At 49.0% G+C, this 18,083-nt stretch overlaps 1 long non-coding RNA gene and 3 other non-coding genes across 4 annotated transcripts; all 4 read right to left on the bottom strand.

The window, feature by feature from the left end:
• Positions 1-473: 473 nt before the first annotated feature.
• Positions 474-17,039, bottom strand: LOC144953203 (uncharacterized). Its single transcript, XR_013640770.1, has 10 exons — positions 16,933-17,039; positions 10,248-10,352; positions 9,802-9,874; positions 8,987-9,055; positions 7,781-7,857; positions 7,342-7,414; positions 6,555-6,618; positions 4,472-4,550; positions 3,546-3,615; positions 474-1,199 (listed from the first exon to the last, which is right to left on the bottom strand). It is a non-coding gene; the product is annotated as an uncharacterized LOC144953203 (long non-coding RNA).
• Positions 4,322-4,398, bottom strand: LOC144953205 (small nucleolar RNA SNORD83). Its single transcript, XR_013640771.1, has one exon. It is a non-coding gene; the product is annotated as a small nucleolar RNA SNORD83 (small nucleolar RNA).
• On the bottom strand, positions 7,608-7,684 carry LOC144953206 (small nucleolar RNA SNORD83). The gene has a single exon (XR_013640772.1). It is a non-coding gene; the product is annotated as a small nucleolar RNA SNORD83 (small nucleolar RNA).
• Positions 10,067-10,143, bottom strand: LOC144953207 (small nucleolar RNA SNORD83). The gene has a single exon (XR_013640773.1). It is a non-coding gene; the product is annotated as a small nucleolar RNA SNORD83 (small nucleolar RNA).
• Positions 17,040-18,083: the final 1,044 nt, after the last annotated feature.

Here is an 18,083-nt window from a genome sequence, read left to right on the forward strand (position 1 = left end):
GGGAACACGTTGACGTTCACATTAGGCTCATGGATGCCAGTGGGGAGGGGTAGTGCAAGTTAGCACACGGCGCTACAAACCCGGCAACCCGAGTTCGATTACAGCTCACGGCCAAGACCAGTGACAGCTATCTAAATCGGTCCTGGGCCTCCACTAGGTCGACTCGGCCTCAAATAAATACCTGGTGCGGCGTGTAAACATCACCACTAGGAAGACAAAGGCGGAAGGGCGTGGTGCTGGCCACCCACCCTCTCGTGTGCCATGCCGTCCTTCGTAGGTGCTCGCTCACAACACTTGCTCCCAACAGCCTGTCAAGGCTATACGGGGTAACGTTGCCGTTGGTGTGTGCACACGTGCCCCCATGTGCCTGCGTGTGTATCCGTTTGTGTGCAATTGTGGCGACTGACAAGCAAGCCATCATCAGGACTCAACGCAAGTGAAAAAAAATTCTGTTATTTTATTTCGTTTTATTTACTAGTGTTTTTCTTCAATATTACATGCAAATGTACAGTATTTCTTACGTGTTTAACAATGCTTCCCTTATGAACTGGAACATATTTCATAACACTGCTCGTATGGGTGCATTGAAATAGTGCATCATGATTGTTCCGACTAACAGTTTGACTTACGAACGGGTCTCAGGAGCTCGAGTACTCTCGATTATCTGCACGCAGTTTATCCGATTTGCGGATTAACTGCGCACCTGAGATTGACAAATTAATAACTCGCGGATTTTCCCTTGAGCCCAAATTATTCATCTAAGTAATACATTATTCCTGGAAATGTTTTACAAGTCGCATGCTTAAACCAAACAAATATAGTTGCTTTGGTTAATCCGAAATCCACATGGTCTCCCCTCTACAGTAGAGTCGTTGCAATATCTTTACAACAGAGGGTGGAGTTTGATTGATGTTGATTGGTGTGGCCCTGCTGTCATTCACTTAGTGGGCCGAGTTTTCTGCTGGGCGGGAGCAGGAAAGTTATCACTGAGCATGTGCATCGATCAGTTGATAATTTAGTTTTTTGCATGGAGATCCGCGGAAAATGCATATTTCTTATTATCTGTGATCTTGAATCATCCGCGGCTGTCCTCCCCGTCATTAGCACGTAAATCGAGAGTCTGTTGTAGTTCAGGAAGGTCCACTTGCGGCCGTTGTTCTCTTGACATACGCGGTGGTGCACTGCTCACTGCTGAGAACCTGGAAGAGGATTGCATCGTGCGAGGTGGGACGGAGCAGGCCAAGAGATAATGCACAGCAGTGGAATCCTCACACACACAAACATGCACATTCATACACATCACACTCGCGCGCAAAAAGACAAAGATCCCCCGTGTAGCCTGTAACAGATTGTTGGGGCAAGTGCTGCTAACGAGCACCTATGAAGGCCGGCACGGCAGGGCACACGAGGGGGTGGGTGGCCAGCACCACACGTCAGGTCGCCTTGGTCTCCCCAGTGCTATACTCTTTGGTTTTTTCGGTAAAGTCACGTAGGTAAAACAATCAATAAAATAAATGAAAAACAACAGTGCTGTTCATGACATGTCCGTCAGGAAGGCTCTTCCTGCCAATATTAGGAACCTGCTGGGAGCTATGCACTTTTAAAACACTTTCCTGCGGAGGGAGCTGGTAGGAACGTTGGGTTGCTCGGTCAATGGCCAGGGTCAACGGCGGCGTGGTGTATTCCGCAAATATGGCCGACTGTGAGGGCGGGCACAAGCCGGTGTGAGTAGGTTAAACGTTGAGTTTTATAAGGGCACCACGGGGTGACCAGCCCCTCCTCACTCAGCCCCTCCCCTGCACAACGGACACAATAATCCCGTGGGCTGGTGTAACCAGGAGGTTCCTACCAGTATTATAGATTGATGAACTAATTTCTTTAGAACTGCTTGTTGGGTTTAGTTTATCCTTTCCCCACACCTCCAATTAGCACGGTTGGCTACGCACGGTGCAAAAGAAGTCCAACATACATTGCAAATTACTCGACACTACACAACTACACAGTACATTATATACTACACTATACACTACTACACACTAATATACTAGGCACTATACTATGTACTACACTGATATATACTACACGACTAGACTACATTTATAACTAATTTATTTAGGACTGCTTGTTGTTGCGTTTAGTTGTCCTTCCCTCGCCACCTCCGATCAGCATAGTCGGTTACCAACCTGTACCACTGACATGCTAATTTTCTGACATTAGCATCACTAACCCAGCTTCTTTCTACCTTCCATCTATTACCTGGGCCCAACTCCCCCCCCCTCCCTCCATGCCTCCCCCCTTTCTTCCTTCTCTAGCTCCGCCCACTTAGCCTTGGGGTTGAGCCCACCAAAACCCTTTATAAGCTCTTGTTGTTAGCAGATCTTTATCCTAAATCGGCAGTTGTCCTGCTGTATTGGTTCCGCCTGAAGACGGTCGCTTGTGTTGCGTTCGTCTGATGACGATCGACCTCTCTCGCCTGAAGACGGTCGCTTGTGTTGCGATCGAAACGTCGTGATTTATTTTATCTCTACCAACGTGACTTTACCAAAAAAACTAAAGAGTATGGTTACCAACGGTTTGAAAGAAGTTCAACATATGTACAGGCAGTCCCCTGGGTTACGAAAGGGTTAGGGTTCCCGAGAAATATCCGCAACCCGATTTATCCGTATGTTGGAAACTGAACAATTTTCCCCAAAAATCAAGATAAAATCCACATATGCCTCCCCTACTGTTTTCTCTCTACTGTACCGCTGTACATACTCTGCACTTCTTTTTATTATGTAATTTGATTGAATATCTACCCTGACACTACGCATACTTAAACTAATGGATCATATACTCTATTGTGTCCATTTGTTTATGCATACCATGAAGCATAGAAAACAATTATGTAATGCTACAAAAGGAAAAGCGACGATGTGGCAGATAGAGCCTACTCACGATAACAATGTAACAGAATGACTCAGAGGTGCTAGACAGGATACCACCGCCTTGGGGAATATGCGGCACCGCCTTACACCTCGTCGCTCCGCTGCAGTCACCCGTAACCTTGCCGCGCTGCACTATTTGTGCTTCCCTAACTAATGCAAGCATTTACGCATTTCACAGGAGCATTTCCGTTAAGTCGGATTTCCGTAACTCGGGTCTTTCGTAACCCGGGCACTGCCTGTACATACAACACACCGCATTAGGTCCTCTCATTTAAGACAGAGTCCACCGAGGGGAGGGCCCAAGACCAATTCAAATATTCACCAGTTATTGGTCGTGAGGTGGGGGATAATACTCAGGATGCCGGGTTGGTGGAAGAGTGCAGTAACCAATACACATTCTCACACCATGCGCGCGCTCACACCGTCTATCTCGTCTCTCAAGAGTCGCACTGCGTCGCTGGGCTCAGTGGGTCGACTTGTCGTCAGGAAGACTCAGAGACTCTAGCCTGACCTCTTGGCTCATCACAGCCCAGCGACGACCAGCGCAGTCACTTATAGACACAGATATTCACAGTCAGATACTCACACACTCACCCCTGTACACATAAACACACCAACCTGTGGGTCTGTGTACTCCATCACTCCTCAGCAGGACGTTGCCATGAGTCTTAACGCCACATTCACCGGCCTGTATATACACGCAGAGACACGCAGAGACACACTTAAAGACAAAGATCCCCTTCATAGCCTTAACAGACTGTTGGGGTAAGTGCTGTTAGTGAGCAGTGCTTATGTAGGCCGGCAGGGCACACGAACGGGTGGGTGGCCAGCACCACGCCCGACCACCTTCGTCTCCCGAGCGATGATGTTGACACATCGCAAGGGGTACTCATTAGAGGCCGTGTCGACCTAAAAGAGGCCACGGACTGGTTCAAATAATCGTCATTCGTGTTAGCCGTGAGCAGGAATAATCTCCCATTGCAGGAATTTGTAGCAACGCACGCTAACTGATACACTCTCACTCCCACACACTTAAGTCACTTAAGCCACACCACTCGACACAGATGAAGTGGACCGTGCAGCAAACCCACCGTAGTCTGCGCTCCCTTCAACGGAGGAAGAACGCAAAACTACAAACCCTATCCTGAAGTCCCCTTGTTGGTTGCGACTTCTACATTGCCATTCAAAAACCAGAACACACACTGCCTTGTTCCAGACTAAAACAGAGCTCCCCCCCCGCCACCAACCCAGCTGTGAAGTCTGCAGAGGCTGTCAGGGTGAGGGCTGTCTTTGAGGAGTGCCTATGAAGGCCGGCACTGTGGCACATGAAGGGGGGTGGGTGGCCAGCACCACGACCCGGCCACTTTCAACTCCCTGCCTTTGCAAGGATGAGGAGCCATCAGACAGGGGTGATAGATGTTGGGTCGACATTCGCTCAGCGATCCGCAACTCATCTCTCTCATCATGTGGCTCTTGTTGTTGCTACAGCAGCTGCCACAGAAGCGATGACCGCCGGAGCGTATGGCGATCAAACGTCATTTTACCTGTTAGGGTGGACTGGGAAGGCGAATGAATGCGTCCCACGACCTCCTCCTTCTCGTCCTGCGAGCTAATGGGGACCCCCTGTAGACACAGAGAGAAATACGTGTGGAGCTTGCATTTAAGAGTCACGACTGCAGAAGCAAATGACTGGCAGATGCACCACCTGTGCTCCTCCCCACTGTGCCAACACATTCACACTCATAAACACAAAGATCCCCCTCCCCGTATAGCCTTGAGCACACTGTTGGGAGCAAGTGCTGTTACCGAGCACCTGTGAAGGCCAGCACTGTGGCACACAAAGCAGGGTGGGTGGCCAGCGCCACGCCCAACTCCCTTAGTCTCCCCTAGTGGCGATGTTTACGCATCACAACAGGTACCCATTCGAGGCCAAGCCTACCGAGAGGCCCCCAGATAATCATCAGCATTGTCGACGGTGAGCAGGTATCCAACTCGGGCTGCCGGTTTCGTGGCGCAGTGAGTGCACTTTACCACTGCGCCACCGCTTCCCACATACAAACACACAGACATATACCACCGCTTACCACATACAAACACACAGACATATATATACACATCTGTAGTGGCATGGTTAGCCACGATCGCCACTACTCATAGCCGGCAGTACTAGCTCAGGCCAGTAGAGAGCAGAAGGGAGGCCGGACCTGCGCAAGAGTAATGATGGACAGTTGGCGCTAGGCAATCCCTGGGGGGAGCATCGGTACCAACGGTTCGGACCCCAGGCCCCCGGGAGGGGGCTGGGGCATGAAGTCATTCTCCAGGCCCGTGGAGAAGGTTCTGGAAGGGAGGCGTGGCCAGGGGTGGTGTGAGCCAGGACTCTCTATATAAGCCAGGTCCCTGAACGGCTCAGCTCAGTATCGTCCGGCTGAAGACCAACCTGGAGCCCTGAAGAGAAAAGAGCCTTGTGGGCAAAGGTAAACCCGTGGCTCGGGTGAAGCTTGAGCTGTACCAGTGAAGCTCCGAGCTTATAACCAGTGAAGATCCAAGAGAAGATTCAAGCCTCCGTCAGAATAGGTGTAGTGTAATCAGTAAGAGCCTGGAGGGACTACTTCCAATATGGTATCGGGTGAAGGGGCCATTACACCCCTGTGTTGTAGCCTGTTAATGTTATAATGAACGTGTTGCCTCAGAGTAAGCTTCCTCCAGTTTATTATCCACTACACATCGATGCTACGTATAGCCTTGAGAGGGTAACTGCTCTAAGCACTTGCTCTGGTAACTGGGTTCGTAACGCGGTTGCGTTTGCCAATGCACTACCGCTCCCTGCCACACAGACAGACACACATACACAAATACCAAAGGCATACCACCACATTTGCTCCGAGTCTCACTGCGTCACTGGGCTCAGTGGGTCGACTTGTCGTCAGGGAGACTCAGAGACTCTAGCCTGACCTCTTGGCTCATCACAGCCCAGCGACGACCAACGCAGTCACTTACAGATGTAGAGCCGTTGTAGCCGTTGTAGACGGCCTGATTTAGACTTGCCGCGGGTGGCAAACAAACACAATGGGCGTGGCTACGTCGGTACGCGGAGCAGGTGCTCGCAGCGACGTCCTCGCCGTACGCTGGGATCCCCCACAGCCCCTCCCCTCGGGGGGAGATGGCTATTTAAGGCGGTGAGCTGAAGGGCTCTGGGTCTAGTGTTAAGCTGTAACCAGTGAAGAAAGAAGACCAGCTAGACCGGCCCTGGAACTCCCTGGGATCGCTGTCCTTTTAAGGACCGACCAGGCAAGCCAGCGGCGTGGCCCCCAGAGCCCAGAACCGACGCTCTTCTAAGAGCGGGGTCTGGGTATTCGGGGTTCCGTAACCTAGGTGTAAGCTAGCTGTGAGCTAGGCTGTTGTGTTCCGTAGCTAGACGGGTGAAGGGGCCGATACCCCTTCAGTTACTGTAAGCTTCCGAGTTACGTGCTGGTGTTAAAAAATAAGCGTGTGCCTCCAACTATGTGTCAAGTCTCCCTGGAACCATACTACACAGACACAGATACTCACAGACACAGATACTCACAGACACAGATATTCACAGTCAGATACTCACACGCTCACCCCTGTACACATACACACACCAACCTGTGGGTCTGAACTCCATCACTCCTCAGTAAGACGTTGCCATGAGTCTTGGCGCCACTTTCACCTGCTTGTTGACACACGCAGAGACACGCAGAGACCCACTTAATGACAGAGATCACCCGTATACCTTTTACAAACTGTTGGGGGAAGTGCTGTTAGCGAGCAGCGCCGTTGAAGGCCGGCACGGCACACAAGGGGGTGGGTGGCCAACATCACACCCGGCCTTTGTCTCTACGGTGGCGATGTTTACACACTGCATCAGGTACTCATTTGAGGCTGAGTCGACCTAGGGGAGGCTCAGGACCAGTTCAGATGATCGTCACCGGTGTTGGCCATGATTGGGAATCGAACTCTGATCGCCGGGTTTGTAGCGCAGTGCGCTAACCGCTACTACAATACCACTCCCTACACTACCGTTCCCTACACATCGACGCACACACACACAGATGCAGCCGGCATACCACCACTCGCTCTCTCCGAGTCTCACTGCGTCGCTGGGCTCAGTGGGTCAATTTGTCGTCAGGGAAACTCGGAGACTCTAGCCTGACCTCTTGGCTCATCACAGCCCAGCGACGACCAGCACCATCACTCACAGAAAACAACAACAGCCGCCATTCGCCACTAGGTGGCGATGACGTCACCAAGGCGCTTGTGCCAGGCTATGTGCACTCTAAGGTCACGTGAAGTGTCAGGAGGACAGACCCAGGTGCCATAGGTTGACTGAGATGACGCAGATGCACCACCTATGACCCCTACTGTGCCAACCCACATACTAACACACACAAACCTGCGGGTCTGCGTACTCGGTGATGACTTCTCAGGAGGATGTTGCCACGAGTCTTGACGGCACTTTCACCTACCTGTTTATACACGCAGAGACACAATTAATGACAGATCAACCGTATATCCCATGTCTAGCCTTAACAGACTGTTGGGGGCAAGTGTTGTTAGCAAGCGACGCCTATGAAGGCCGGCACTGTGGCACATGAAAGGGGGTTGGTGCTCAGCACGACACCCGGCCGCCTTTGTCTCCCCGTCGTTGGGGGGTTGAGGAGCCATCAGACAGGGGTGATAGATGTTGGGTCGACATTCGCTCAGCGATCCGCAACTCATCTCTCTCATCATGTGGCTCCTGCTGCGACAGCAGCTGATATAGAAGTGATAACCGCCGGAGCGATCAACTTATGTCGCCAGAGCCAGCGTAGTTCGATCGAACGTCGTTGTACCTGTTAGGGTGGGGAGGTGAATGGGCAAGTGAATGAAGCGTCCCACCACCTCCTCGTCCTGCGAGCTAATGGGGACCCTGCAGACACAGAGAGAAAGACGCGTAGAGCTTTTGTTTAAGAGTCACAGCTGCAGAAGCAAATGACTGGCAGATGCACCACCTGTGCTCCTCCCCACTGTGCCAATAAATTCACACTCAAAAGAGAAAGATCCCTCTATGTATTGCCTGGACTAGACTGTTGGGAGAGTTATGTTACCGAGCATCTGTGAAGGGCGCCACTGGAGCACTCAAGGGGGTGGGTGGCCAGCACCACGCCAAACCACCTACGTCTCCCGAGCGATGATGTCTACGCATCGCAATAGGTACTAATTTGAGGTCAAGTTGACCTACAGGAGGCCCCGCACTGGTTCAGATAATCGTCACTGGTTTAGGTCGTGAGCAGAAATCCAACTTGGGCTGCCGGGTTCGTAGCACAGCGAGTGACCTTTATCACTGCGCCACCGCTCCACACATACACACACACATACACAGACGTCAACATACACACACAAACACACAGACCCACACACACACAAACACACAGACCCACACACACATATACAAAATACACTGATGCCACGTATAGGCTAAGAGAATCTTGGTGGAAGTGCTCTTAGCAAGCACCTATGAGTGCATTGTGTAGCCAGCACCATACCTGGTTTGCCACTGTCTCTCCAGTGATCTTTACAGACCACACCAGGTACCCATTTTAGGCCGAGTCGATCTAGGGGAGGCTCTGGACTAATCCATGTTTGTCACTGATGTTGGTTATAATTAGTGGGAATCGATCTTTGGTCGCTGGGTTCGTAGTGCGGTGCGCGCTAACCGTTGCCCACACACAGACACAAACAGCTACCACAGCCATACCACCACACTCGCTCTCCGAGTCTCACTGTGACACTGGGCTCAGTGGGTCGACTTATCGTCAGGGAGACTCAGAGACTCTAGCCTGACCTCTTGGCTCATCACAGCCCAGTGACAACCATCACCATCACTCACAGACACTTACAGAAATAGAATCTCACAGACACAGAAAACAACAGCCGCCATTTGCCACTAAGTAGCGGTAACATCACAACGGCAGTTGTGCCCTAAGTTTACTGAGATGAGTGGCAGATGCACCACCTATGCCCCCTACTGTGCCAACGCATATACTGCACACACAAACCTGTGGGTCTGCGTACTCCGTGAAGACTTCTCAGGATGATGTTGCCATGAGTCTTGGCGCCACTTTCACCTGCTTGTTGACACACGCAGAGACACGCAGAGACACACTTAATGACAGATCACCCGTATATCTTTAACAGACTGTTGGGGGAAGTGCTGTTAGCGAGTAGCGCCGTTGAAGGCCGGCACGGCACACAAGGGGGTGGGTGGCCAACATCATACCCGGCCGCCTTTGTCTCTACAGTGGCGATGTTTACACACTGCATCAGGTACTCATTTGAGGCTGAGTCGACCTAGGGGAGGCTCAGGACCAGTTCAGATGATCGTCACCGGTGTTGGCCGTGATTGGGAATCGAACTCTGATCGCCGGGTTTGTAGCGCAGTGCACTAACCGCTATTACAATACCACTCCCTACACTACCGCTCCCTACACATCGACGCACACACACACACAGAGATGCAGCAGGCATACCACCACTCGCTCTCTCAGTCTCACTGCGTCGCTGGGCTCAGTGGGTCAATTTGTCGTCAGGGAGACTCAGAGACTCTAGCCTGACCTCTTGGCTCATCACAGCCCAGCGACACCAAGCACCATCACTCACAGACAGATACTCAATGACACTCACAGAAAACAACAGCCGCCATTCGTCACTAAGTGGCGGTGACGTCACCAAGGCGCTTGTGCCAAGCTATGTGCACTCTAAGGCCACGTGAAGTGTCGGGAGGATAGACCCAAGTGCCATAGGTTGACTGAGATGACGCAGATGCACCACCTATGCCCCCTACTGTGCCAACCCATATACTGCACACACAAACCTGCGGGTCTGCATACTCGGTGATGACTTCTCAGGAGGATGTTGCCACGAGTCTTGAGGTCACTTTCACCTGCCTGTTTATACACGCAGAGACACAATTAATGACAGATCACCCGTATATCCCATGTCTAGCCTTAACAGCCTATTGGGGGCAAGTGTTGTTAGCAAGCGACGCCTATGAAGGCCGGCACTGTGGCACATGAAAGGGGGTTTGTGGTCAGCACGACACCCGACCGCCTTTGTCTCCCCGTCGTTGGGGGTTGAGGAGCCATCAGACAGGGGTGATAGATGTTGGGTCGACATTCGCTCAGCGATCCGCAACTCATCTCTCTCATCATGTGGCTCCTGCTGCTACAACATATACTGCAGCTTCTGTAACTTTTATAGTTATGACGACTACAGCTATCATCGTAACCACTATCTCTAGTCACTCTAACCACATCTTACCCGCCACGGAAACACCACCGTAGGCTTCCTCTGCCATGCCTCCCCGCTTCCATCTCCGTTCATCTTCTCCCATCGCCATCGGCGAATCCATCAGTGCGGCGTTTTCTGCAAAAGGCAACACTTATTGGAGGGTGGGCGGGGAGAGGGTTTTTTATGGTCACGTCAAGATGGTCGTGGCACCTGGGAGAGGCCTTCATCCAGCAGTCGACAGAGCAAGTTGGCCACTTTCTCCCTTTAGGGCAACTCCCCAATAACAACGCAACCTCGGTGGCTAGGAGACGTTAACTACCTCGCCTGGTATGCGGGAGGCTGTGGGTTCCATCCCGACGCTGACCTCTGCTGTATATTTGGAGTTTGTATGTCTCTCTCCTAGTGGTCGCGTGGATTTGTCTCCGGGTCCTTCGTTTATTTCCTCCACATTTTGAAACGTGCATTTAGATTATTTGGCTGCTATATATTTCCACATGATAAGACACAAACAACGCATGTTCATCCTAAATGTGGAGGACTAAAACTGGAGGACCGGGACAAAAATCCACGCGACCACTGGGAGAGACATGCAAGCTCAAAATATACAGCAGGGATCAGGATCGAACTCACGATCCTCCTGTATACTGGGCGAGGCAGTTAACATATCCTAGCCACCGTGACACCCACATGATGAGCACCACGGTCTCAATGCTGATTTGAGCAGGAAAATCACTTCCCGAGTTGATTTTTTTCTAAACCGGGTGACAACCCCAAGAGACAAGGATGAGTCTCATTTGTCAGTCAACTGGGTCACCAAAACAATAAAACCCAAACCAAATCAAGTGCACCAAACACTGAAAGCAAACATAAATTGGGAGCCAAAGCAGCATCACGTAAGAAATTGAGAATATCGTATTAATCCCTGTCACCCCATGAGGTTTACCCATATGCTTGTACATGGGAAATTGAGTTATCAGCATCCATACAGCGTACGGCCGTTCAAATACGGGCCAACATTATTTTTTTGTCTATTTGTTTGTGTTTCTCTCTTGTGATGGGACTTTGTAGGATGAACGTTGATATTTATAAGGGCACAGCGTGACCAATGAGGCCTGAATTGGTCTGTATTAAGGCAGGGCTCTAATAAGGGGTTGACAGGTATGCGTAATGCACGGACATAACATCGAGGACTTTTGATACCATACTATCCGTGTGGTGGCCCCACATGCATTGGCTACTCTGCCCTTGTGATGCTCAGTGCACTGCGGAAACGTTTCAGCATTCGCAACGGTTGCGTATGAAATCAGCACGCCATCGCAAAACAAGGAGGGTGGCAGAGGACACAGCCACCAAGGCAGCCAACGGCACTTCTGATGCTAATATGATAAAAAAAAATTGGTACATGCGATATTCACGCCATTGTACATAGCCAACCATGCTCATCAGAGGTGCAGGGGAAGAACAACAAAATAAACACAAAAAGCTGTTTTAATTAAAATAGTTTTGAATCTAGATTCAGTGGCTTTCTACCCTGTTAATGCCCCAAGGCTATCACCAAAGCTCTGCTGTGTTTAATATGTATTACGCATGTTGACCTAGCAAAGCCTCACCAAGTCTAGACTTTTCAAAGTCTAAGCCACTTCTTTGGGCTATCATTTGTGATGCCCAGGTTGCTTCTGAAAAACAGATGTATAGCTCAGTGGGCCTTACCTGGTAAAATACAAAAAAAACATCTGAATCGAGTCACTTCGCAGGAATTTTTCAGGATAGGGACGTTTTGGTCAATACAAGTTACATCGCGCGGGGTTACGTTGCTATTAGCTATGGGAGGAGATTTGTTGCTCCCGTCGAAAACCCACGCCGGAACAACGGAGAGAGAAAATAAAAACTCCGCTGAAAAAGGCACCCAACGGCAGGCAATCAAACGTAGGCGCTTTCGAAGCTGCGAGGAACCACAAATAATGGTCTCTGCAGTGGTTTCATAGCTGGGGCACGATGTTGCTGTAAGCGTAAACCGACGAGGAATATTTTAATGTAAATCCCGCTCGTTGGTTCGCATTATTTTGCAATAATCGCCAGATTTCCATTTTCGGTGTTGTCTGCGACGAAATTAAAACTCTCGACGATTTTAAAGTCAGTCATGCCAGGGCCAATTGTAATAACGAGAAATGTATTTTATACAAGTTTGTTTGCGCGCAATTGTTTAGGTTTCTTTCGCAACAAGACGTTGGTGCCGATTTCTATTTGCTTGCAGTTTGCTCAAATTTACATTGGGTTAATTTAACATGCAGGCTTTATCCCTCTATTTAAGACCAAAACAGGAGGATTTCTTCACAACTCTGGCTGTTGCCTGATGATACTGTTTCATGTAATTACTGGCGAAACGTTACTCGAATTGTAAATGTTGGGAGTGGATTTACTCTCCAACACAACCGGTTCGCTGTACTCGTAACAAATTGCCATCTTTTGTTTTCGTGACAAACCTTGCTAATTGGCTATCGGGTGGTGGCCGGTTTAACAACATTCATATTTACGATATCTAACCCAAAAAAACCTTAATTATGGATCCATACTCTTTGGTTCTTTCGGTAAAGTCAAATAAATTAAGTCACGACGTTTCGGGCGCAACACAAGAATCCGTCATCTGGTGGGACAACCACAGCAAGAAACAATTGCTGAAGTGGGCAAAAGGGCTGCTGTAACAAGAGGCTATATAGCCAAGAGAGGGGGGAGGAGCAAGGGGGGGAGAGATAGAGAGGGGGGTTGGGGGAGGGGAGTGCTGAGAAAACGTTTAGAGGACGAGCAGACAAAATGCGGGGGGGGGGGGGAGAGTGGATGGGGCTGGGAGTGGGGAGCTGAAGCAACAGAACAAGTCACCTACGTGACTTTACCGAAAGAACCAGAGTATGGATCCCTGAAGTCACGATAACTTCAAATATGGATCCATTTGGTTGTTCGTATTCCCATTCATATTTTTATTTGGCGATGTGAGTTTTTGTTCCGTTGGTAATTAGTCCACTCTTTTAGGCCAGATGAGAGCAGGTGTCTTTGAAAATGCGAGTTAGAAGTATTCCCTGGTTACTCGCGAGGAGGTATACGCTCCGGAGACGCACGTGAATAACAAGTGTCGCAGATGATATTTGGCCCTACGAGTACCATATAGCGCAGCGTCTGCAGATGCTTCTAAATCTTCAAGAAGTTCTCTCTGCCTAGCATCACTTATTTCTCATCACTTCATCTCTCCACTTTCTTGCATCACTTTATCCCGTCATCACTTTATCTCTCTCGATGCAGTGGTCGTGTAGACTTACATATACCATTCGCAGACAGCCAGAATCGTGGATAGCTATTTCGTGAATAACGAGGGAATTCTACGTATACCAACACTTTGTCGCACCAAACGTGTGACCTGCCAGTCAACTGTTAAAACGAATGTTCCGATGCTGCTGCGGTAGCAGTGGTGTAAAGGCCTAATCAACAACACTCAACACAATCACTGATAACCCTGTGTGGACGTGCGGCCTCAAACGGAAAGTATAGAGAAAGTATGGAGTAAAGTATGCACTGTATGTCATGGTGACTAGGAGATGTTAACTACATTGCCTGGTATACAGGAGGTTGTGGGTTCGATCCCGACCCTGACGCGTGCTGTATATTTGGAGTCTGCGTGTCTCTCTCCCTGTGGTCACGTGGATTTTTCTCCGGGTCCTCTAGTTTTTCCTCCACATCTTGAATCAAAATCATCCATTGAGAGAGTTTGACTGCTGCTATAAACTTCCACGTGATGATAAGCCAACTTCGTTGAGCTATCATCTTGTGATGGGCAGGTCGCTTCTGAAATTAACTACATAGCTCCGTGAGTCTATGAGTCTATACATTTCTATGGGTCTCTATGCGTTTAGAGGATTTGGCTGCTGCTATAAATGTCCACATGATGATGATGATGAAAAGCCCCAATACGTTGAAATATCTGTGATGGCCAGGTCGCTTCTGACAAAATATCTACTACACAGCTCAGTGTGGCCTTACCTGGTAAAATTAAAAACATAGTTTAGGAAAATAGTTTTAGTTTTACATAACAGGGGACGTTTCGGGAAACGGCCCTTATTCATAGTACATGAATAGGGGCTAACGTAGATAATACGAGTTGTAGACTGAACTTTACAACATGGAGCCTAATGAGAATAAAACACATGTAAATGTTACGATCAGAAAAAAAAACATTTATTTCTATTTCAAAGCAAAGCCGCAAACGTTTATTTTTTTTTCACCGCTAAGGTGGCACAGTTGTTCTTCACGAATTTGCTATCGTTCTATTGACTTGTTTACCTGCCTCTCCAAAGCTTTGGAATTCACAATGCAATTTTAACTTGCATATTTTCTTTATTTTAAGGTGCGACACGGTGGCTAGATGTTAACTACCTCGCCTCGTATGCAGGAGGTCGTGGGTTCAATCCATACCCTGACGCCTGTTGTAAAGTATCACGGTGGCTAGGAGACGTTAACTACCTCGCCTGGATTACAGGAGGTCGTGGGTTCGATCCCGACCCTGACGCCTGTTGTATAGTATCACGGTGGCTAGGATATGTTAACTACCTCGCCTTGTATGCAGGAGGTCGTGGGTTCGATCCCGACCCTGACGCCTGCTGTATATTTGGAGTTTGCGTGTCTCTCTCTTCCCGTGGTCGCGTGGATTTTTTCTCCAGGCCCCTCCGGCCCCCCCCACACACATTTAGAAACATGAAATTGAGATTACTTTCGTGATTTTGCTGCTATAAACGTCCAAACGATGGGGCCAATTTCTTGAGCGGCTATCATTTCTGGCCAAAGCTTTGCCTGGGTAGTATGTGGATGGTTTAGTTGTATCTGTGTGTGTGATGTGTTCACCTTTGTTAGACTTTTCACTACTGTCGTGTTTCTGTGTACTGTCTGGGGAGCGGTGGTGTAGCGGTCAGCTCGCTGCGCTACGAACCTGGCCACCCTGGTTAAATTCCCCGTCACGGCCAACACCACCAGTGACGATTACCTGAAGCGGTCATGGGCCTCCCCTAGGTCGACTCAGCCTCAAACGAGTACCTCGTGCGGTGTAAGCATCGCCACTGGGGAGACAAAGGCGGCCGGGCGTGGTGCTGCTCGCTAACAGCACTTGCCCCTACAGTCTGTCAAGGCTACATGGGGGATCTTTGTCTTGTTGTAAACCCGTGCCCCTCCAAGACATGTGAGAGAAGAGCTTTATAGCTCATCGGATTCCTCCTGCAGCAGTCTACATATTGATTATCGAATATATATCATATTTAAATGCGCTTGCACGACAACGCATTGTAATATAAGTTAAAGGCACTTTACATAAACCTTTAAATTAATCCACGTTTTAACGATAAAAAATAACTGTCCTGAAGGCACCCTCACAATGCATTAACTTGAGCAAATTGAAAAACCAAGAGGCATTAGTTTTAAGATGTTTAAATATTTAGATTTAAAGCTTTCGTGACTGCAGGGATTCATCTTCTTGGTTCTTTCGGTAAAGTCACGTAGAAGGGAAATAATGAAACATAAAATACAATGTGAGAATTGTATTTTATTTTTATTATTTCCCTTCTACGTGACTTTACCGAAAGAACCAAGAAGATGTTTAAATATTATTTAAATATTATATTGCGGGCCGCGGGCCTGGGGAAGGCTTTAGGCCGCAGGCTTCCTCGCGGCTGAACCGCAACTTTAACTTCTGAAGTTAAAAGAAACAAGTAATATAACTTGCGTTACTTTAGAAACATCGGCAGCCGCTCAAGATTATTGTTAATTCGCGGTGAATTTGTTGAAACATTGTTTATCTCGTCTTAACCCGCGCGCGGGGGCCTTGGGTTTTTGTTGAATCCCCACGTGGTCTTAAGGAGATAAAATGTTAAAATTATTGTTAAAAGTTAAAATCGACAATCTTTTTAAATATATATAACACTCAACGGGTCGCATCGTCGTTGTTAAACAAAACCCGGCGAGATTTTATTCGCGGCGAACTTTTTGAAGAAGAAAATTTTAGCGCAGTCGGCTACGCACGGAGCATGCGAAAGGTCAACACCACAACAACAACACCACAACAACAGTAACACCACAACAATAACAACAATAACAGCACGAAACGTCGCGATGTTAGACGCGCAGTGTGAGCAGCGATTACTATTGTTGATGGTGACGATGTATCCATGATGATGATGTTGGTTCCCATTTAAGCAGAGGCCGCTGATGATCGATCGATGATGTTGGTTCCCATTGAGGCCGCTGATGATCGATCGATGCAGAGATGTTGGTTAATGCATTCGTGCAGTTGCCGATTAATGATGTTGATGATGGTAAGTGGTGATGGTGGTGATGAGTGATGGCGAAGTGGAAAGTGATGGTATGGGGAGCGGTAGTGTAGCGGTTAGCGCTACGAACCATGCTTTTCTGGGTCTCCCCTAGGTCGACTCAGCCTCAAATGAGTACCTGGTGCGGTGCGTAAACATCGCCACTGGGGAGACAAAGGCGGTCGCGCGTGGTGCTGGCCATCCACCCAACCCCCTCGTGTGCCGTTCCCGCCTTTATAGGTGCTGCTCGCTAACAGCACTTGGCCCCAAAAGTCTATCAAGGCTACACGGGGGATCTTTGTGGTGGTGGTGATGATGGTCGTGGTGGTGGTGGTGATGATGGTCGTGGTGGTGGTGATGATGATGATACTCACACGATGGCTTTACAGAGGACTCTCGCTGCCACGACCACCACGGCCTGCTGCCGAAATGCAAAGGAAGGAGGAGGTGGCAAGGGAGGGGAGAGGGAGGCGAGAGTGGAGGGGAGGGAGTGGGGGTGGGAGGAGGGAGTGGGGGTGGGAGGAGGGAGTGGGGGTGGGAGGAGGGAGTGGGGGTGGGAGGAGGGAGTGGGGGTGGGAGGAGGGAGTGGGGGTGGGAGGAGGGAGTGGGGGTGGGAGGAGGGAGTGGGGGTGGGAGGAGGGAGTGGGGGTGGGAGGAGGGAGTGGGGGTGGGAGGAGGGAGTGGGTGGTGGGAGGAGGGAGTGGGGGTGGGAGGAGGGAGTGGGGGTGGGAGGAGGGAGTGGGGGTGGGAGGAGGGAGTGGGGGTGGGAGGAGGGAGTGGGGGAGGAGAAGAGATTGGGAGAGGCAGAGGAGAGTGATAGGGGAGAGTGGTTGTGGATTTTCTCAAAACTATTGAACAATTCATCTTGTTGGTTTTTTCGGTAAAGTCACGTAGAAGGGAAGTAATTATTATTTTATTACTTCCCTTCTACGTGACTTTACCGAAAGAACCAAGACGATGAATCCCTGCAGTCACGAAAGCTTTAAATCGATATTTAACAATTATTATTACACGCTTTTATTTAACTCACTGTTGTTGTGGTTGTCGTTGTTGTCGTATCCTCAAATCTTGTAACTCAATTGTAACCCACTTCCCAATGTGGTATCGACTGCAAACTTGGTATACTTATGTCATACTGATGACAATGCTATATTCTATCATAAAATATATATTTTTAAACATAATTTTTTATATGTTATGTTTCGGCTTGGGTCTAATTGTCCACGCTCAACTGACATTGGCTGTAATTAGCCACTGGTCGTGGAGTTCTTCCATTACTATACTAGTACATTTCATAAAAGCGCGTTAAAAAAAAGTGTTTTAAATATTACTTATTTATCTTACCAGGTGTCAGACTCTGTTTTTACAGACGCAGCCTGGCTATCACAAATGATAGCTCAACGAAGTGGCCTTTTATCATACTCTTTGGCTCTTTCACATCTAGATTGGGCTTTTATCGCGTAGAAATTAATAGCAGCCAAATAATGTAAATAATTTAAACGCATGTTTCTGAAATTATGTTTTT

This window comes from Lampetra fluviatilis, chromosome 72 (assembly GCF_964198595.1).
Source record: "Lampetra fluviatilis chromosome 72, kcLamFluv1.1, whole genome shotgun sequence".
NCBI classification, from domain to species: Eukaryota; Metazoa; Chordata; class Hyperoartia; order Petromyzontiformes; family Petromyzontidae; genus Lampetra; species Lampetra fluviatilis.